This window comes from Scyliorhinus torazame, chromosome 19, assembly GCF_047496885.1.
Source record: "Scyliorhinus torazame isolate Kashiwa2021f chromosome 19, sScyTor2.1, whole genome shotgun sequence".
NCBI lineage: Eukaryota > Metazoa > Chordata > Chondrichthyes > Carcharhiniformes > Scyliorhinidae > Scyliorhinus > Scyliorhinus torazame.
In genome coordinates this window covers 126,509,930-126,531,028 of record NC_092725.1, presented here as the reverse complement: position 1 = coordinate 126,531,028, position 21,099 = coordinate 126,509,930, and the positions used below count along the sequence as shown (strand labels likewise).

Below are 21,099 nucleotides of genomic sequence, written 5' to 3'. Positions count from 1 at the left end.
CACATGTTTGAACACATATTCCATTGGTGGTTCAGAAAGCTTATACAGTAAGAAGCTGTGTTAGACGAGGAATATTCCTTGTCTGTGCTGAATTAGCTGGTCTCACCCAAGGTGGTGGGAGGATAATCTGATTGCTCAAATTGCCTCTTAGTTACACAGAGAAAATTGTTCCAAACACCTATTCATGGTCATTATCAATTGATCTTTGCTGGAAATGCATGCGGATAGGCATCAGACAAGAATAAAATCCAGTTCAGTTGTCATGCCTGTAAAATAGGCACCGTCGGTAAAATAGCTCGCTGACAATGAATCATGGACACTTGCATAGCATAACATGGGTGGCAGAGGCTGTGGAACTGGAACCCAGCAAGGAATTGATGCCTTGGGTACGTGGAGAAAATTGGGAGAGAAGTAATAGAGAAATGTTGGGAAAAAAATCATTGTAATCCAAATTCCAATAAAAGTACTATTTTAAAAATATTTTCTTCTGTAACTGTTTAAGTAACTTCAAAGGCTGGAATGTTATACACTATTTGAATTAGTGGTTTGTATTTGAAAGTACTGGTCCCTATTATAACTTGTTAGACAACTGCTCTTGGAGGTGGCATACTTCATCAAAATAATTGTCAAATGAATGGATGAAATATTCTTGTCAGCCTAACTACTGATATTGAAGCAATTTCACTACCGGTTCCATGTATGGATCAATGATACACTGGATTAGAACAATAACAAACACAGAAAAATGACAGAAATATATTACAGGAAGGTCAGTGCCTGTAGAGAGAAAAGTCAGGCGAATGTTCCAGCATTATTCAGCACCTTCAACATAGGGCAAGCCAGAGAAAGAGGGCAAAAATGAGTATCTGAACTTTTTTCAAATTTCTGGAACTGCCAGGCAATACTGGATAAAAAATTGAGGAAGCAGTTCCTTAATGCAACAAAGGAAATATCAAAACAAAGGGAACAAAGGACTGGAAAGGACCATTGAGGTTTATTGTTCTTCAACGAACACCTCTCAAGACTGGCTTTCTGCAGCTAATAGTTATATCCGTGTAAACCTGATGGATATTTATGGACTTGTTTTTCATTTCGTCCTTCCAGCTGTCCCCATTGCAACATGTCTCAATGATGATGTCGCGGATGAGCATCTCCATAGCTCTCCTCTGGATCTCTCTAGCTGCTGAAGTACATTTCAGTAGTGAAGTTGTGGTAAAGATGAGCATCTCTGTAATGTTACAGCCAGCATGTGCGTGAATGGAATGTTGGGCTTTCACAGTGCACCTGTTTTCATCTAAATGTGAGTGACTCAGCTAGATCTTACTCAGTCCAACTGGACAACAAGGTAAATGCAGTTTTAGAATGGCTGGACTCTGCTAGATAATGAATAATAAAATGTTAAATGGACCCCTGCTGATTTAGAATAGATAGAGTAGCATTTCCAAAGTTGAAATTGCATTGCTGATGTACAATTTAAATGACACAATTAATTTCCTATTTAAAAATGCATTAACTGCAGAAAGAAGTGGGAGAGACAGCACCAGAAAAGAAATGGCAAGGCATCGGGTAGGGTCACAGTAACAGGGAATGTAAAGAGGTCTAAATTAGGCTTTCTGTGCATGCATTTGAACACATGGGGCACGATTCTCCACTCCCACGCCGGTTGGGAGAATCGCCTGGGCCGCCAAAATTTCCCGCGACGCCGGTCCGACGCCCTCCCGTGATTCTCCCAAGCGGCGGGAACGGCCCTGTCGAGTTCCGCAGGCCGGTGAATCGCCCGAGACCCCAAAATGGCGATTCTCCGGCACCCCTGCTATTCTCAGGCCCGGATGGGCCGAGCGGCCAGCCCAAAACGGCGGGTTCCCCCCGGCGCCATCCACACCTGGTCGCTGCCGTCGGGAACAGCGCGGGAACGCTGGGGGGGGCGGCCTGCAGGGGGGGGGGGGGAGGAGGAGGAGGTGGGATCCTGCACCGGGGGAGTGCCTCAAATGTGGGGTGGCCCGCGATCGGTGCCCACTGATCGTCGGGCCGTCCTCTCTGAAGGAGGACCTCCTTTCTTCCGCAGCCCCGTAAGATCCGTCTGCCATCTTCTTGCGGGGCGGCATCGGAGAGGACGGCAACCACGCATGCGCGGGTTGGTGCCGGCCAACCCACCCATGCGCGGGTGACGCCAGTTATGCAGCGCCGGCCGTGTCATGTATGCGGCGCAGCCTTTACGTGGCGACAAGGCCTGGCGCGTGTAAATGACGCGGCCCCGCTCCTAGCCCATAATCGGGCCCTGAATCGGTCGGGATAGGGGCCATTTTGTGCCGTCGTGAACCTCGACGGCGTTCACAACGGTGTGGGCACTTCGGCGCGGGAGTGGAGAATCCCGCCCCTGGAGTGTGGTAAATAAGGTTGGTGAGGTGCAGGTAGCCACATGGGAATATGATGTCAAGACAATAACAGGGTCCTGGCTCATAAAAGAACAGCACTGGGTACTACATATTCTTGGATACAAAGTGTTCAGGAAAGATAGGGAAGGAAAGAAAGGAGGAGGGGTAGCAGTATTGATGAAGGAGAATATTCGAGTGCTGGAGACCGAGAGGACATCCTCGAGGGCCCAAAGGTGGAATCAATTTCATTAGGGCTAAGAAGAAATTGAGGCACCATTATACTACTGGGTCTATTCAATCGGATGGTGGGAAAGAGGAACAGATTTGCACCATTACAGAGAAGTGCAAAATTAGAGTAGTTATAATGGGATTTTAATTAAGTCAATATAGACTGGGATAGTAGTACTATAAAGGGCAAAGAGGGAGAAGAGTTTCTGAACTGAAATGTGTTCAGAAGAATCTTCATGATCATTTATGTTTCTGGCACATTGAGGAAGGAGATGTTGCTGAATCTAGTTCTGGGGACTGAAGGACCTGTCAAACAAACAACAAAGAACAAAGAAATGTACAGCACAGGAACAGGCCCTTCGGCCCTCCAAGCCCGTGCCGACCATGCTGCCTGACTAAACTACAATCTCCTACACTTCCTGGTTCCGTATCCTTCTATTCCCATCCTATTCATATATTTGTCAAGATGCCCCTTAAATGTCCCTATCGTCCCTGCTTCCACTACCTCCTCCGGTAGCGAGTTCCAGGCACCCACTACCCTCTGCGTAAAAAACTTGCTTCGTACATCTACTCTAAACCTTGCCCCTCTCACCTTAAACCTATGCCCCCTAGTAATTGACCCCTCTACCCTGGGGAAAAGCCTCTGACTATCCACTCTGTCTATGCCCCTCATAATTTTGTATACCTCTATCAGGTCTCCCCTCAACCTCCTTTGTTCCAGTGAGAACAAACCGAGTTTATTCAACCGCTCCTCATAGCTAATGCCCTCCATACCAGGCAACATTCTGGTAAATCTCTTCTGCACCCTCTCTAAAGCCTCCACATCCTTCTGGTAGTGTGGCGACCAGAATTGAACACTATACTCCAAGTGTGGCCTAACTAAGGTTCTACACAGCTGCAACATGACTTGCCAATTCTTATACTCAATGCCCCGGCCAATGAAGGCAAGCATGCCGTATGCCTTCTTGACTACCTTCTCCACCTGTGTTGCCCCTTTCAATGACCTGTGGACCTGTACTCCTAGATCTCTTTGACTTTCAATACTCTTGAGGGTTCTACCATTCACTGTATATTCCCTACCTGCATTAGACCTTCCAAAATGCATTACCTCACATTTGTCCGGATTAAACTCCATTTGCCATCTCTCCGCCCAAGTCTCCAGACAATCTAAATCCTGCTGTATCCTCCGACAGTCCTCATCGCTATCCGCAATTCCACCAACCTTTGTGTCGTCTGCAAACTTACTAATCAGACCAGTTACATTTTCCTCCAAATCATTTATATATACTACAAAGAGCAAAGGTCCCAGCACTGATCCCTGTGGAACACCACTGGTCACAGCCCTCCAATTAGAAAAGCATCCCTCCATTGCTACTCTCTGCCTTCTATGGCCTAGCCAGTTCTGTATCCACCTTGCCAGCTCACCCCTGATCCCGTGTGACTTCACCTTTTGTACTAGTCTACCATGAGGGACCTTGTCAAAGGCCTTACTGAAGTCCATATAGACAACATCTACTGCCCTACCTGCATCAATCATCTTAGTGACCTCCTCGAAAAACTCTATCAAGTTAGTGAGACACGACCTCCCCTTCACAAAACCGTGCTGCCTCTCACTAATACGTCCATTTGCTTCCAAATGGGAGTAGATCCTGTCTCGAAGAATTCTCTCCAGTAATTTCCCTACCACTGAAGTAAGGCTCACCGGCCTGTAGTTCCCGGGATTATCCTTGCTACCCTTCTTAAACAGAGGAACAACATTGGCTATTCTCCAGTCCTCCGGGACATCCCCTGAAGACAGCGAGGATCCAAAGATTTCTGTCAAGGCCTCAGCAATTTCCTCTCCAGCCTCCTTCAGTATTCTGGGGTAGATCCCATCAGGCCCTGGGGACTTATCTACCTTAATATTTTTTAAGACACCCAACACCTCGTCTTTTTGGATCACAATGTGACCCAGGCTATCTACACCCCCTTCTCCAGACTCAACATCTACCAATTCCTTCTGTTTGGTGAATACTGATGCAAAGTATTCATTTAGTACCTCGCCCATTTCCTCTGGCTCCACACATAGATTCCCTTGCCTATCCTTCAGTGGGCCAACCCTTTCCCTGGCTACCCTCTTGCTTTTTATGTACGTGTAAAAAGCCTTGGGATTTTCCTTAACCCTATTTGCCAATGACTTTTCGTGACCCCTTCTAGCCCTCCTGACTCCTTGCTTAAGTTCCTTCCTACGTTCCTTATATTCCACGCAGGCTTCGTCTGTTCCCAGCCTTTTAGCCCTGACAAATGCCTCCTTTTTCTTTTTGACAAGGCCTACAATATCACTCGTCATCCAAGGTTCCCGAAAATTGCCGTATTTATCTTTCTTCCTCACAGGAACATGCCGGTCCTGTATTCCTTTCAACTGCCACTTGAAAGCCTCCCACATGTCAGATGTTGATTTGCCCTCAAACATCCGCCCCCAATCTATGTTCTTCAGTTCCCGCCTAATATTGTTATAATTAGCCTTCCCCCAATTTAGCACATTCATCCTCGGACCACTCTTATCCTTGTCCACCAGTACTTTAAAACTTACTGTCAGTAAAAGAGAATTTAGGGGACAGTGATCAAAGTATCATAAGGTTTAGGTTAGCAATGGAAAAGGACCAGGAGCAATTCAGAGTGAAAATAATTGGAGGAGGGTCAATTTCAAGGGGCGAGGAAGGATCTGGCCCCAGGTACAATGGAATCAAGGATTGGCAGGCAAAACAGTAAGTGCGCCAGGAAACCGGGATTGATTCTAACCTTGGGTGACTGTCTGTGAGGAGTTTGTACTTTCTCCCTGTGTCTGCATGGGTTTCCTCCAGGTTCTCCAGTTTCCTCCCACAGCCCAAAGATGTGCAGGTTAGGTGGACTGGTCATGCTAAATTGCCCCTTAGTGTCCAAAGGTTGGGTGGGGTTACATGGATGGGGCAGGGGAGTGGACCCGAGTAGGGTGCGCTTTCAGAAGAGACACCATTATTTCGAGACGGCGGAGGAAGCATGGACCTTCATCAAAGAAGAGAAATTGGATCGGAACTGAGGGACTGATGCTGCAGGAAATGTTATTGTTAATGTTATGGTTGAAGTTAATTGAGAAGTAAATTGGGAAGGGGGGAGACATTGGGGAAATGTGGGCGCCGGTGAGGGGGGAAAGACGGGACATAGTTGGAGAATGGGGAGGGGGAGGGAAAAGGGAGCTGCGCCATAAGAGGCGGGTCAGGTAAAGGGATGTTCCCGCGCCAGAAAGAATAAGGCGGGAAGACAGGCGCAAGGCGGATGAGAGTTCCCCACACGGGGGGGGGTCGAGGAGTGAGCAGGAGTAGCCGGGGTCAGTTGAAGTCAGCTGACTTACGGAAGTAATATGGGGGGAGCAATCATGCTAGAAAGAGATCTAGCGGGGAGGAGGGAGGGAGGGGGCGGGGGGGGGGGGACAACTGGGTTGCTGCTGCGGAAATCCAAAAGGAAATGGCTAAAGAGTGGGTGGGCGGGGATGGTGTGCGACGCTGGGGGAGCGAGCGGGAGCGCGGAGGCGGGATATGGGACTGGCCTAGAGAAGGTAATGGCTAGTCGACACGAGAGGGGGGCAGGTAGCCCCCTAGTGAGGCTGATCACGTGGAACGTGAGAGGCCTGAACGGACCGATAAAAAGGGCCCGAGTGCTCGCGCATTTGAAAGGACTAAGGGCAGACGTGGTTATGCTCCCAAGAGACGCACCTAAAGGTGGCGGACCAAGTTAGGCTAAGGAAAGGATGGGTGGGACTTGTGTTCCACTCAGGACTGGACGCAAAGAATAGAGGGGTGGCCATTTTGGTGGGGAAACGGGTAGCATTTGAAGCAAAGAACATCGTAGCCGATAGCGGAGGTAGATATGTAATGGTGAGTGGCAGGCTGGAGGGAATGGAGGTCGTGTTGGTTAATGTGTATGCCCCAAACTGGGACGATGCGGGATTTATGAGACGGATGCTGGGGCGTATACCGGACCTGGAGGTAGGAAACTTGATTTTAGGAGGGGACTTTAATACGGTGCTGGACCCGGGGCTAGATAGATCCAGCTCAAGGACCGGAAGAAGGCCGGCAGCGGCCAAGGTACTTAAGGGGTTTATGGACCAAATGGGGGGAGTGGATCCATGGCAATTTCTTAGACCTAGGGCTAGGGAGTTTTCCTTCCTCTCCCATGTCCATAAAGTGTACTCCCGGATAGATTTTTTTGTTTTGGGAAGGTCGTTGATCTCTAGGGCGGAAGAAGCTGAGTACTCAGCAATAGCGGTTTCGGATCATGCCCCACATTGGGTGGACCTGGAATTAGGAGAGGAAAGGGAGCAGAGAACACTCTGGCGATTAGATGTGGGACTGATAGCGGATGAGGGAGTGTGTGCAAGAGTGCGGGGGTGTATTGAGAGATACCTGGAGGTCAATGACGACGGCGAGGTCCCTGTGGGAGTGGTATGGGAAGCACTAAAAGCGGTGGTCAGAGGAGAGCTGATCTCCATTGGGGCCCACAAAAGGAAAACAGAGGCCAAGGAAAGGGAAAGATTACTGGGGGAGATTTTAAGGGTGGATAGGGAATTTACAGAGACCCCGGAGGAGGAATTGTACAGGGAGAGGAGACGACTCCAGACGGAATTTGACCTTCTGACCACCAGAAAGGCGGAGGTACTGTGGAGGAAGGCACAGGGGAGGAGGTATGAATATGGGGAAAAGGCTAGTCGCCTGTTGGCTCATCAATTGCGAAAGAGGGCAGCAGCGAGGGAGATAGGAGGAATTAGAGACGAAAGGGGAGACACGGTGCGAAGGGCAGGAAAGATAAATGAGGTGTTCAAGACCTTCTATGAGGAACTGTATAGGTTTCAACCCCCAGAGGGAGAGGAGGGGATGTGGCAGTTCCTGGACCAATTGAGGTTCCCAAAAGTGGAGGAGCGGGGGGTGGTAGGCCTGGGGGCACCGATTGGGGTGGACGAGGTTATTAAGGGACTGGGAAGCATGCAAGCAGGGAAGGCCCCAGGACCAGACGGGTTCCCGGTGGAGTATTACAGAAAATATGTGGACTTGTTGGCCCCGTTGATGGTGAGGACGTTCAATGAGGCCAGGAAAGGGGGGACTCTACCCTCGACGATGTCGGAGGCGACGATATCGTTAATTTTGAAGAGGGATAAAGATCCGTTGCAGTGCGGGTCCTATAGACCCATTTCATTATTGAACGTGGACGCCAAATTGTTGGCAAAGGTACTGGCATCGAGGATAGAGGACTGTGTCCCGGGGGTGGTGCACGAAGACCAGACAGGGTTCGTAAAAGGGAGACAACTGAATGTTAACGTGCGACGACTATTAGGGGTGATAATGATGCCCCCAGTGGAGGGGGAGGCAGAGATAGTGGCGGCAATGGACGCAGAGAAGGCATTTGATAGGGTGGAGTGGGAGTATTTATGGGAAGTGTTAAGGAGGTTTGGGTTTGGGAACGGGTTTATTAGCTGGGTTAGACTTCTTTATGGGGCTCCAACGGCAAGCGTAGTTACAGGTCGACATAGATCGGAGTATTTCCGACTATATAGGGGAACAAGACAGGGATGCCTGCTGTCTCCATTGTTGTTCGCGTTGGCAATTGAACCTCTGGCCATGGCGTTGAGAGACTCCAGGAAATGGAGAGGGGTGATTAGAGGGGGAGAAGAACACCGAGTCTCGTTATACGCGGATGACCTATTGTTATACGTGTCGGACCCAGCGGGGGGGATGATAGAGGTTATGCGAATTTTGAGGGGGTTCGGGGATTTCTCGGGGTATAGGCTAAACATGGGGAAGAGTGAATTATTTGTGATACATCCAGGGGACCAGAGTAGAGAGATAGAAGGCTTGCCTCTAAGGAAAGTGGAAAGAAACTTCCGATACCTGGGGATTCAGATCGCTAGGAGCTGGGGAACCTTGCACAGACTTAATCTGACATGGTTGGTAGAACAAATGGAGGAGGACTTCAAGAGGTGGGACATGCAGCCTCTATCGCTGGCGGGCAGGGTGCAAGCAATTAAGATGATGGTCCTCCCGAGGTTCTTATTTGTATTTCAATGTCTCCCTATACTAATCACCAGGACCTTTTTTAATAAAATAGACAGGAGCATCACGAGCTTCGTGTGGGCAGGGAAAGTTCCGAGAGTAAGGAGGGGGTTCCTTCAGCGTAGTAGGAACAGAGGAGGATTGGCACTACCGAACTTGGGCGATTACTATTGGGCCGCCAATGTGGCAATGATACGTAAATGGATGATGGAGGGTGAAGGAGCGGCATGGAAAAGACTGGAGAGAAAGTCCTGTAAAGGGACGAGTTTAGAGGCGCTGGTGACTGCGCCGCTACCGATCTCACCTAAAAAGTTTACCACGAACCCGGTGGTGGCGGCAACATTGAATATCTGGGGACAGTGGAGGCGACAGAGAGGGGTGCGGGGAGCCCTGGTGGGGTCCCCAATCAGGAACAACCATAGGTTCGCCCCAGGAAGAGTGGATGGAGGATTTCAGAGCTGGTACCAGTTGGGAATTAGGAGGGTGGGAGATTTATTTATAGATGGGACTTTTGCGAGTTTGGGAGCATTGGAGGAAAAGTATAAGTTGCCCCGGGGAAATGTCTTGAGATATATGCAGGTGAGGGCGTTTACTAGACAACAGGTGAGGGAATTTCCGTTGCTCCCGACACAGGGGATACAGGACAGGGTGCTTTCAGGGGTGTGGGTCGGAGAGGGCAAGGTGTCAGAGATTTCCCGAGAGATGAGGGAAGAGGGGGTGGAGTCGGTGGGCGAACTAAAAGGAAAGTGGGAAGAAGAACTAGGGGAGGAGATAGAGGAGGGTATGTGGGCTGATGCCCTAAGCAGGGTAAATTCCTCTGCCTCATGCTCCAGGCTTAGCCTGATTCAATTTAAGGTGCTACATAGATCACACATAACGGGAGCAAGATTGAGCAGGTTCTTTGGAGTGGAGGACAAATGTGGGAGGTGTGGCGGGAGCCCGGCAAACCACGCACATATGTTTTGGGCGTGTCCGGCACTGGAAGGGTATTGGAAGCGAGGGACGGGAGTGATTTCGCGGGTGGTGAAGGCCCGGGTCAAACCAGGCTGGGGGTTAGCTCTATTTGGAGTTGCGGAAGAGCCGGGAGTGCAGGAGTCGAAAGAGGCCGACGTTGTGGCCTTTGCGTCCCAAGTAGCCCGGCGCAGGATCCTACTCATGTGGAAGGAGGCGAAACACCCCGGACTGGAGGCCTGGGTAAATGATATGGCGGGGTTCATTAAACTGGAGCAGATAAAGTTTGCCCTGAGAGGATCGGCTCAAGGGTTCACCAGGCGGTGGCAGCCATTTCTCGACTACCTAGGGGAACGTTAGAGGGAAGACAGATGACCAGCAGCATCAACCCGGGGGGGGGGTTAGTTTAGTTTAGGTCAAAGATAAAGGGGTTTTGTTACTTGTGTATTGTTAAAAATTTCTGTATTGTTATTGTTGCGTTTGCTTTGTAAGAGGGGAAAAATTGTTGTTGGGGAAAAAATTTCAATAAAACATATTTTTTTAAAAAGTACTTTACAGCCAATTAAATACTTTCACTGTCATCACTCTTGTAATGCAGGAAACACGGTGCCAATTTGCACATAGCAAGGTCACCGCAAACAGCATTAAATGATGTGGTTGACAGATAAATATTTGTTAGGTTACCAGGGAGAACTTTCCTGGCCTTTAAACCATGCCATGAATCATCCAAGTGTCTCAGTGCCCGCAGGTCACCCCTGGATCGCCCCCTGGATCGTGTGTGCCCTTAAAGGGGGCAACCCCAGCCCCTGCCTGTCCGACCACTGATAACTCCTACTGACCGTGGAAGCCTCTGGCCGCACGGCTGAATGATATTGCTAATAGGGAATTGGCAGTCGTAGTTAAGTGAGCACTTCACAGGGCAGCACGGTGGCGCAGTGGTTAACATTGGGACTACGGCGCTGAAGACCCGAGTTCGAATCCCAGCCCTGGGTCACTGTCCGTGTGGAGTTTGCAAATGCTCCCCGTGTCTGCATGGGTTTCACCCCCACAATCCAAAGATGTGCTGGTTAGGTGGATTGGCCCTTAATTGGGGGAAAAAAAATAATTGGGCACTCTAAATTTATTTTTTAGAAAAGTGAGCACTTCACATCTCCCAAGTGGATTCCCGTGGGTATGTGTGGCATGTGGGAGTTATTGCCTAGCATCCCAATCAGACCCTGAAGCCTGGACACTGTGCCTGAACACTGCCGGAAGCAACACCACAGACATAGAGCCAACATCGGAACACCCAGGGGCTGAGCCACAGAGGGTGTGGTGTGCATCGGGGAGGGGACAAATGCCTGGCCCAGGTAATGTTACGTGCGGGTCTGGGGTACAGGGTTTGAGGTCCAGTGGCCTCGCTGCGCTGGACCTGGAGGGGCTGGAAGATGTGCCCGGGAGGACCTGCAGGACCAGCCTGAGGATGGAGGACAGGTGGAAGTGGTGAGGGTCTGGCAAGCCTGGAGGGCTAGGAAGGCCCTCACTGAGGCGGTGCTGTCAATGGGTCACTGTCGAAGGCAGGGGTAATGATAACGCGCTGTGCACTGGTGTTCCTCAATGTATGCTGCAGTCTGAATCCTGCCTGTCTGGTGAGTGCTCGTTCATACCCACGAAATGCTGTACATATGTGTCCTCAACTGCCCCTAGCCCCGGATGGTGCATGCTCCACTTACCCCTCTCCCAATCTACGCACGATGCCTCCCCCTCTTCCCCAACGCCTGCCCTCTCAAAAAGGTCCACCTTGTTAATGCTAACATAGAACATAGAAAATACAGCACAGAACAGGCCCTTCGGCCCACGATGTTGTGCCGAACCTTTGTCCTAGATTAATCATAGATTATCATTGAATTTACAGTACAGAAGGAGGCAATAACAGTTGACGACATCATTTTTTTTACTTAACATACCATACATAACATATGCCCATGACAAATCATGTAGTACCTTCAGTTTCACACATGTTTCAAAAGGGGACAAGGTACAATTAATTTCTGCACACAGAAAACAACATCATTCTTGATGGCAAATCCAATTCCACATGTCCTGGACTGACCCTCTGGTTTTCCTCTCCAGAAGAAGGTGTAACCACCGCCATCTTTCTTCAGCTGCTTTCGCCTGCTCTTCGGGTTTCTTGCAGGGCCGTCAATGTGGAAGTGCCTGAGTTCATGGACAATAAGGACAGTTTTCCGTTCCGATCGATTGTTTTACTTTGCTCGTTATCTTCTGAAATTGAGTTTAACTTTGATTTTCGGACCGCAGTTTGATAAGCCTGCTGAATGTGGTTTTACAGCCAGGTGGATGCAACAAACTATTTTTAGGGTATCTTTTCTAGCCCTTTGCCTATACCGGGTGAGCAGAGTGGATCCTGAAGAGGGCTGCTCAGTAATGAAGAAAGCTGCTGAAACACCCTCCTGTTCCTTTTCTAAGAGCGAGACCACTGTATCAAACTTCACCACGTAAGTGCCGATCCGAAGATGGGGGGCGGGATTCTCCGACCCCACGCCGGGTCGGAGAATCTAGGGGGGGGCGCAAATCTCGCGACGTCGGTCCGCCGATTCTCCGGCGACCGGAGAATCGACGCGGCGGCGCCAGTTGTGGGCCTACCGATCGGCGGGCGGGCTTATCCCGGGAGGAATCTATGTTCCTCTGCGCCGGGCTTCTGTAGGGCTCCACCATGTTGCCCGTGGGCCAGCGCAGAGAAGGCAGCCCATGCGCGAACTCGCAGTGGCACGCATGGCGCCGGCTGTGGCACGCATGCGTGAACTTGCGCCGGCTGTGCTGGCACCCGTATTGGCAACTGGAGCTGCGTGATGCGCTCCAGTGCCATGCTGGCCCCCTGTGTGGCGCAGGATCACTGATCCTAGGGGCCAGATGAAGGCGTCGTAAAATGCTCCGCCATTTACGACAGCATCAACACTTAGCCCCAGGATCGGAGAATCCCGCCCAGGACCTCCAGATCTCACGGTTCTGTCTCCGTCACCTTTCTCCGATTGTCTGTTTAGGAGATACGTTGGTTTCCTCTCGGTAGATGTGTGGTACGGGACAGCTTTTGGGCAGAACTGGGCAAGTTCTGTGCTGGTCAGCACGGTAGCACAGTTGCTTCACAGCTCCAGGGTCCCAGGTTCGATTCCGGGCTTGGGTCACTGTGCGGAGTCTGCCCGTTCTCCCCGTGTCTGCGTGGGTTTCCTCCGGGTACTCCGGTTTCCTTCCACAGTCCAAAGATGTGCAGGTTAGGTGGATTGGCCATGCTAAATTGCCCTTAGTGTCCAAAATTGCCCTTAGTGTTGGGTGGGGTTACTGGGTTATGGGGATAGGGTGGAGGTGTTGACCTTGGGTAGGGTGCTCTTTCCAAGAGCCGGTGCAGGCTCAACGGGACAAATGCCCTCCTCCAGGTCAATTATAAAAATGGCAAACAGCAGTGGCCCCAAAACAGATCCTTGCGGTGCACCACTAGTAACTGGACTCCAGTCTGAACATTTCCCATCAACCACCACCCTTTGTCTTCTTCCAGCTAGCCAATGATCCAAACTGCTAAATCACCCTGAATCCCATGCCTCCATATTTTCTGCAGTAGCCTACCGTGGGGAACCTTATCAGACGCTTTACTGAGATCCATATTCACCACATCAACTGCTTTACCCTCATCCACCTGTTTGGTCACCTTCTCAAAGAACTCAATAAGGTTTGTGAGGCACGTCCTACCCTTCACAAAACCGTGTTGACTATCTCTAATCAAATTATTCCTTTCCAGATGACTATACATCCATACCTCTTATAAACCTTTCCAAGATTTTGCCCACAACAGAAGTAAGGCTCACTGGTCTATAGTTAACGGGGTTGTCTCTACTCCCCTTCTTGAACAAGGGGACAACATTTGCTATCCTCCAGTCTTCTGGCACTATTCCTGTAGACAAGGATGACTTAAAGATCAAAGCCAAAGGCTCAGCAATCTCCTCCCTAGCTTCCCAGAGAATTCTAGGCTAAATCCCATCCGGCCCAGGGGACTTATCTATTTTCACACTTTCCAGAATTACTAACACCTTTTCCTTATGAACCTCAAGCCCTTCTAGTCTAGTAGCCTGAATCTCAGTATTCTCCTCGATAACATTGTCTTTTTCCTGTGTGAATACTGACAAAAAATATTCATTTAGCACCTCTACTATCTCCTCGGACTCCACGCACAACTTCCCACTACTGTCCTTGACTGGCCCTACTCTTACCCAACAGAACATTCAAGCCTCACCATCACGGCCAGGTGGCAATCCAAGGAAATGAGGCTGATTAGTAGGGCAGCCTTGAAAGACCATCCGCATTGCCATGCAAGGTAGATTTTTGATATTTAATGTCCTATATGTAAGCACTCAGTGTCAATGCCCAATGCTGCATCCTGCTTGCAGCTAAAGAAGAGATTCTTGTGTGTTGACTGAATATTGAGATGTGTGGTCAATGATCATTCAGGAGCGTGAATTTCCATCAAAACAGCTACTTGTGAAATTTCTGGAGTCTGAAAGTGTTCTCCAGTGTTTTACATTTGATTTGAGCAAATTACCTCTCTGCTTTGCTTAAAGTGAACTCTATGGGCCTCTCCACATCAAAGGGCGTGATGTGTGAGACAATAGCCCAAATCCATAAGGTAATGCATTACACAAAGGTTGGAGGTAAGGAGGGGTCAAATTGCATCAGTACCTCAGAATGTATCAGCGCTGCTTCTGCCTTTTCGAACGCAGCATCACAGGGCTCTGTCCATTTCCAGGTTTTGTTCTGACATGAAGCTCATGCAGGGTTGCCAGCTGTGGAATGAATCTCCCATAACAATTCAGCAGCCTTATTTCTGTTTTTCAATACCTGCCGATTTTCCTGCCAAAGGCATTTTTTAGAGAGATTGAAGGGATGATTACCTCGTTCATATGGGGAGGGAAGGTGGCCAGAATTAAAAAGGTGCTCCTACAGAGAGGAAGGCAGTCAGGGGGGTTTGGGTCTTCCGAACTTGATGTAATATTACTGGGCGGCGAATGTGGAGAAGGTACGGAGCTGGGTCAGAGGGGTTGACTCCCAATGGGTCAGAATGGAGGAGAGTTTGTGCATGGAGTCGGGACTGAAGGCACTAGCGACAGCGCCGCTCCCGACGGCCCCGGGGAGATACTCAGGGAATCCGGTAGTATTAATTTTTTTGAGAATTTGGAGGCAGTTTCGACAGCACTTCGTGTTGGGGGTAGGGTCAAGGGAAATGCTGATTTGGGGAACCATAGTGAAGTGAAGTGGGATGGAAATTTTTGGAGATGGAAGGAGAAAGGAATTAGAACACTAAAAGATTTATTTCTTGGGGGTCGTTTTGCGGGATTGAAGGACCTGAGAGCAAAGTATGGGCTGGAGCAGGGGGAAATATTTAGATATATGCAGGTTCGAGACTTTGCCAGAAAGGAGATACAGAGCTTCCCAGTAGAGCCGGCTTCCACATTGCTGGAGGAGGTGCTAACAACACAGGGACTGGAGAAGTGGGTAGTGTCGGCGGTTTACGGGGCTATTTTGGAGGAGGAGAAAGCGCCACTAGAAGGGATCAAGGCAAAGTGGGAGGAAGAGTTGGGAGAGGATATGGAGGAGGGGTTCTGGTGTGAGGTCCTCCGGAGGGTGACCGCCTCCACCTCGTGTTCGAGGTTGGGGCTGATACAGCTGATGGTGGTGTATAGAGTGCACTCTATACACCATATACATATTACAAGGGCGAGGATGAGCCGGCTCGTTGATGGGGTAGAAAATGTGAGTGAACGTAGCGGAGGAGATCCCGCAAACCACGTTCGTATGTTTTGGTCCTGTCCAAAGCTGGAGGCTTACTGGAAGGAGGTGTTTAGGGTAATCTCTAAAGTGGTGCACGTGAAACTGGACCCAGGCCATCAGGAGGCCATATTCGGGGTGTCGGACCATCCGGGGTTGGAAACAGGCGTGGAGGCAGATAGTGTAGCCTTCGCCTCGTTGACCGCCCGAAGGCGGATCCTGTTAGAGTGGAGATCAACCTCCCCACCCTGTGTGGGGGGGGGGGGGGGGCCTGCTAGAATTCTTAACACTTGAAAAGGTCAAATTTGAACTGAGGGGAAGGATGAAGGGGTTCTACAATTCATGGGCGTTATTCATTATGCACTTTCGAGAATTGGATCACATCGAACATCAAGGGGGTTGGGGGCTGGGAGGGTTGTGGGGAGGGGGACTGTATGTGTTTATGGTGACTATGGGTGATTCCTGATTCCTTTTTGTCATTTATTTATGTTAACATGCGGGCCAATATCTGGGGTTTGGTGGGGGGGTGGGGGGGGGGGGGGGGGGGGGGATCGTTGTTATTGATATGGGGATTGACATTACATTCGTTCCTGATTATTGTTTATTGTTGGGTGTAAACTTGAGAGAAAATGTGAAAAAGGAGGAGAATAAAAAATATTTAAAATAAAAAATAATTCAGCAGCCCTAAGAACGAGTGAAACTGGCTGATGTTCCAAGGAGCTAGAGAATCCACAGTAGCCTTAACCCTGGAGGGTGCTTTGTGACGCCCAGCAGCATCAATGGCGTGCCCCAAATATTCCACAGAGGGCTGAAAAACTCACATTTGTCTTTACGAACCCGTAGGCCATATACTCCTCTAGACTTTGTAGGGTGGTATCCTAGTCCTTGAGATGATCCTCATTAGTCTTGCCCATTACCAAGATGTCACCAAGGTAGCATTGACATTATTTCAAGAGGCTAGTGGCGATATCTGTACAGTCCCTTGTATGCTGTGATGGCAAGATGTCTTTCTTTTTTTAATAAATTTAGAGTACCCAATTCATTTTTTCCAATTAAGGGGCAATTTAGTGCGACCAATCCACCTACCCTGCACATCTTTGGGTTGTGGGGGAGAAACCCACGCAAACACGGGGAGAATGTGCAAACTCCACACGGACTGTGACCCAGGGCCAGGATCGAACCTAGGACCTTGGCGCCGTGAGGCAGCAGTGCTAACCCAGCAAGATGTCTTTCTTGAGCACTGGAATGATGGGTGTTGCCCATTCATTATGGGGGGCAGAAATCAACTCTTATTTTGACCAGATGCTCTAGGTCAACTTCAACCTTTGGATGTATGGCATAAGGCAAGGTTCTTTCTGGCCTTCAGAAATTTTGACTGAGAGTTAGCTTTCTTATTCAATTTTACAGCATTCCCTTCATGCATCCCAAATCTCCTTTGAAAACGACAGCATGTATTTTTTTTTTACAGCTGTCAGACCAGTTTCTTCTCTTGCAATGCCATGTACTTCCACCCAGTGTAACCAGATCTTCTCCAGTCATGACTGTCCAACTAAAGCTGGGTAGTTTCCTTTCACCACAAACAGTGGTCGCTGAGCTGTCTGTCCATTTAATTCCACGTTAACTTCCATTCTGTCCATCATAGGTACAGATTCCTCTGTAAGTTTTCAAAACACTTTTGGTCGACATTAAGGGAGGATGTTTAGGCTTTCCTTATACACAACGGCCGGGATTCTCCGATCCCGCAGCCAAGTTCTGACGCCGGCGTCAAAAGTGGCGCGAGCCACTCCGGTGTCAACGGGCCTCCAGGCTCCGGTATGCACCCCTTCCCAGGGGGCTAGTACGGCGCCGGAGTGGTGTCTGCTGCTCCAGCCGGCGCGCCACGGCTGGCGCGGGTCCGCGCATGCGTGCCACAGCCAGTGCGAGTTCCTGCATGCGCGTGGGCTCCCGTCGCCGCACCCGCCCCCAGGCAATATGGCGGAGCCCTACAGGGGCCCGGCGCGGAGGAACAAACGGCCCCCCCACGGAAATAGCCCGTCCACCGATCGGTAGGCCCCGATCGCAGGCCAGGCCACCGTGGAGGCCCCCTCCCAGAGTCGAAGCTCCATGGAGACTGCAATCTCTAATTTCTGCAAGGTGAGGTTAGCCTCTGTCTGGAGGCATTTCTGGATTGCTTCACTACGAAGGCCACAGACCAACCTGTCACAGAGGCTATTGTTCAGTACTTCATTGACTTCACAATATTTAGTGAGTTTTAGCGTACCCAATTCATTTTTTCCAATTAAGGGGCAATTTAGCGTGGCCAATCCATCTACCTGCACATTTTTGGGTTGAGGGGGCGAAACCCACGCAGGTACAGAGAGAATGTGCAAACTCCACATGGACAGTGACCCAGAGCCAAGATTGAACCTGGGACCCTGGTGCCGTGAAGCAGCAGTGCTATCCACTTGCTGCCCTGGCTCCTCTCTGTTTTAAAAGATTTCAAAACTTCTTTGGTGTTAAAGTGGTCCGCTAATAATTTATTTTTACTAGCTCTTTTCTGTGATTATTTTGTGAATGTTCCAGGACTTTTTTAAAAAACTCAAAGCAAGAGTGCTTCTGATTGCCACTTTTAAAAAATCTCCTGACTGGGTGCAATTATTTTTTATAACTCAGAGTTTCCTTTTATTTTCAAAGTCTGCAGATTTCCTTTAGTTCCAAATGCTGCAGGTCCCCATATTTAACTGCCAGCCCTTTTCTATTATGGAGTACAAATCCAACAGGCAGTTCAGGTGAAAATTAAAGTTTCCTTTAGTTTCAGTTTTCGAATGGCTTAAGCAAAGGTCTGTCATCCTCGTCGCCAATTTGTTGTGTTTCTGGTCTTGGTACCTTTCAAGATCAATCAGTACACATGAAGGCACAGGGGGTGATTAACATTGCAATGATTGTGTTGGATCTTGCTGTTGTTTAAAATGTTAAAATTATAAATGCCTCAATAAAATATTTTCTAAACAAAAACATTGCAACGATCATTTATTGCTTCAGCAGTTGAACTGAAGAGAAAATATGGATCCTACAATCCCATAATGCGCTGTCTTGGAATGTACCAGACACAACATACAGGATCTTCCAGAAATGAGGTGTGGACTTCCACATCCAGGTTCAGCCCACCATTTTTTAAAGGCCTCCGGATTTGCCTCGACTCTGCAAAAAATCCGGCCCTACATTTAGCCTCAGAGTCTCTAGGCTAGGGTCCCTGCCAGCAGATGTTGCTGGATAAAATGTGAATTGGATCAGGCTTGGCTGTAATTGAATAATCCACCCTTATACAGCGGGTCTTGGATGAAGAAATTACTGGAGAGCTGTTTATATGGTCATAACCAAAGTTACTGCATTTAAGGGAGGGGTGGAATAGAGAAGAGAATTGGGGATTTGTGGAGTGGAACGTCCAGGATAAGGTAGAATGGTGCAACATCAAAGACCTGTACTTAGTGTTTGGGGTGGAGGGCATGCGAGAGAGGGGGGTTTCATTTGCAGTTCTTCAGAATGAGCAAATTAAGTTTGAACTTGCCTTTTTGCGTTAGTGCAGAATATGGACATTCCCATTTGTTGAGGCGGGATCATTGTAGCCAATCACAGTAACTAACCTTCACACAAATCCACGTTAGTTGGCAAACAGAAGTATAAGCCAGGATGCAGGGGTTGCAGGTAACCATAACTGGTGAGGGTGTGATGTGCCTTTAGTAACAGGAAATAAATCCCAAAATTATTTTAAATATATATATGTATTTTTTAAATAGATGAGACAGAGATCGTTTAACATGCACAGCTTGTAAATTAGCATGTTGCTGCAACATTGCTTTCATCCATGAGAAATTCATTCCCTAATTTGATACAGTGCACCATGTGTCTTTGGAAAATGTACAGTTTTGTTTCACAACTTTATTTATGCTACAGATAATTGTTATTAAAGGAAGATTGCATTAATTGCAGTGTAATAGGTGTTGTTTAATGATTGTCACAAATACATAGTGGATTTTTAAATTCTATTTTGCCTTTTTATGATTCAATAATTTGAAAATAAACTTGTTGAATGACTAAAATGACCAGTCATTTTTTTCCCCAGAGAGTGAAAATAAAACTTTTGTAGGATAGCCTTTTTAGGTAGACCAGCTTTCCTGTGCTATTTTGGCTTAAAGTAAGGTTAAGGTTGGCATAATGCCACAAAGCTGTGGTTTGGGGTTCCTGTACCACATGAGTCTATAATCAGAGCCGCTCCTCAATGGGAAGCCCTGGGTTACTCGAGAAATATTTGAGTAGCAAGCAGCTGGAGTAAAACACTCCAATCCTTTTCCCTGAGCAATAAAAAGAAATCCTGTTTACCTGAGTAATAAAGTCTGCCACAGTGAAATCTGTATTGAGCTGTCTGGTGGTGAAACATAAAAAGATTATAAATTATGTGTTTTGTACAGATTTTAATGACAATCACATAAACCTTTATAAATGCATATCATTCATACTTGTTTCTTCTGGCTTTCCTCTCACTTCATGATTAAAGCTCAGATATATTTTTTCAGTAACTCTGTGATGGGTGTCTTCATTTAGTTAAAACCTATGGTGACCTTTGAATTATCTGATTTTGTTAGCTAATATTTGCGGCCATCTGGTTTAAATTTGCCGTTGTATGAGTCATTTTACTTTGATTTAGTCCCCGTTTTATTCTATAGAATGAGGTCTCAGGGAAACATTTTGTAATTGCAATTCATTATGTGTTATTTTTTAAAAGCAGCACTGAGCATTTGAACATGCTGAACATAAAATAACCTTTTGTGGAAATATCTAAAGTGCCCAAATTGTTATGTGAGCATTGGAGTAACTAGTTTGTTAAAAAATCAAAACTACACGCTTTGTAGTGAGGTATTTAACTTTGTGCCATCGCATCCTCCCTTTGACAAAGTAAAAGTTTGGGGGAGTAGCTTCCGTTTCCAACAGAGGAAGGATGAGTGATCTTATAGGAAATGATGCACAGCATTTTTGGCATCCAGTGTGCAAAAGGGCAGATTATGCTATATTTTCACTTAGCTTTTCTTTTTAACCAATATGAAACCCTTTATTCAAAATAATTATAGTTACCAATTTTAAAATTTTCTGATTTCTTACAGTACATCAACATTCTTTAGAAATAATTTCCCTTAAAACCTTTTTAAATTTGGCATACCATCTAAAACAAAATCTGACTAGTTTTTTTTGATGACTAAATGGTTCTGGTACTGAATCATCCAGATTAGTGTTTTTCAATTTTTTTTTTCCCGGGACCCACTTTTACCAACCGGTCGACCTTCGCGACCCACGCCGGCTGACCTTCGCGACCCACGCCGGCTGACCTTCGCGACCCACGCTGGCTGACCTTCGCGACCCATGGAGGCTGACCTTCGCGACCCATGCCGGCCGACTTTCGTGACCCATGCGGGCCGACCTTTGCAACACACCATTTTTGCTTACCTTTAGTATGACAGGTGATCTCCCTTGCTTTTTCATTCAATGTTACATTTCCGCTAAGGACTTCAGTTGATGATTTAAGTTCTTACTGAATAGAAGAACTGATAGGAGATTCTGTGGGAACGAGAGAGACTTGCGGTTGGTGTGTTGCCTCCCAGGTGCCAGGGTGCGTGATGTCTCGGATCGTGTTTTCGGGA

At 48.1% G+C, this 21,099-nt stretch overlaps 1 protein-coding gene across 6 annotated transcripts in view; it reads left to right on the top strand.

The window, feature by feature from the left end:
• The first annotated feature begins 1,103 nt into the window (after positions 1-1,103).
• The window catches only part of LOC140396500 (small integral membrane protein 29-like), a 106,028-nt gene continuing 86,032 nt past the window's right edge, over positions 1,104-21,099 (top strand). For 3 of the 6 annotated variants that reach the window (XR_011936549.1, XR_011936553.1, XM_072485183.1), the window contains exon 1: positions 1,110-1,300. The gene's annotated coding sequence lies outside the window, so the exon portion shown is untranslated. Of the gene's footprint in view, positions 1,346-11,987; positions 12,112-21,099 lie in introns of all 6 variants that reach the window. The other 3 variants (XR_011936551.1, XR_011936552.1, XR_011936550.1) reach the window with 3 other exon arrangements.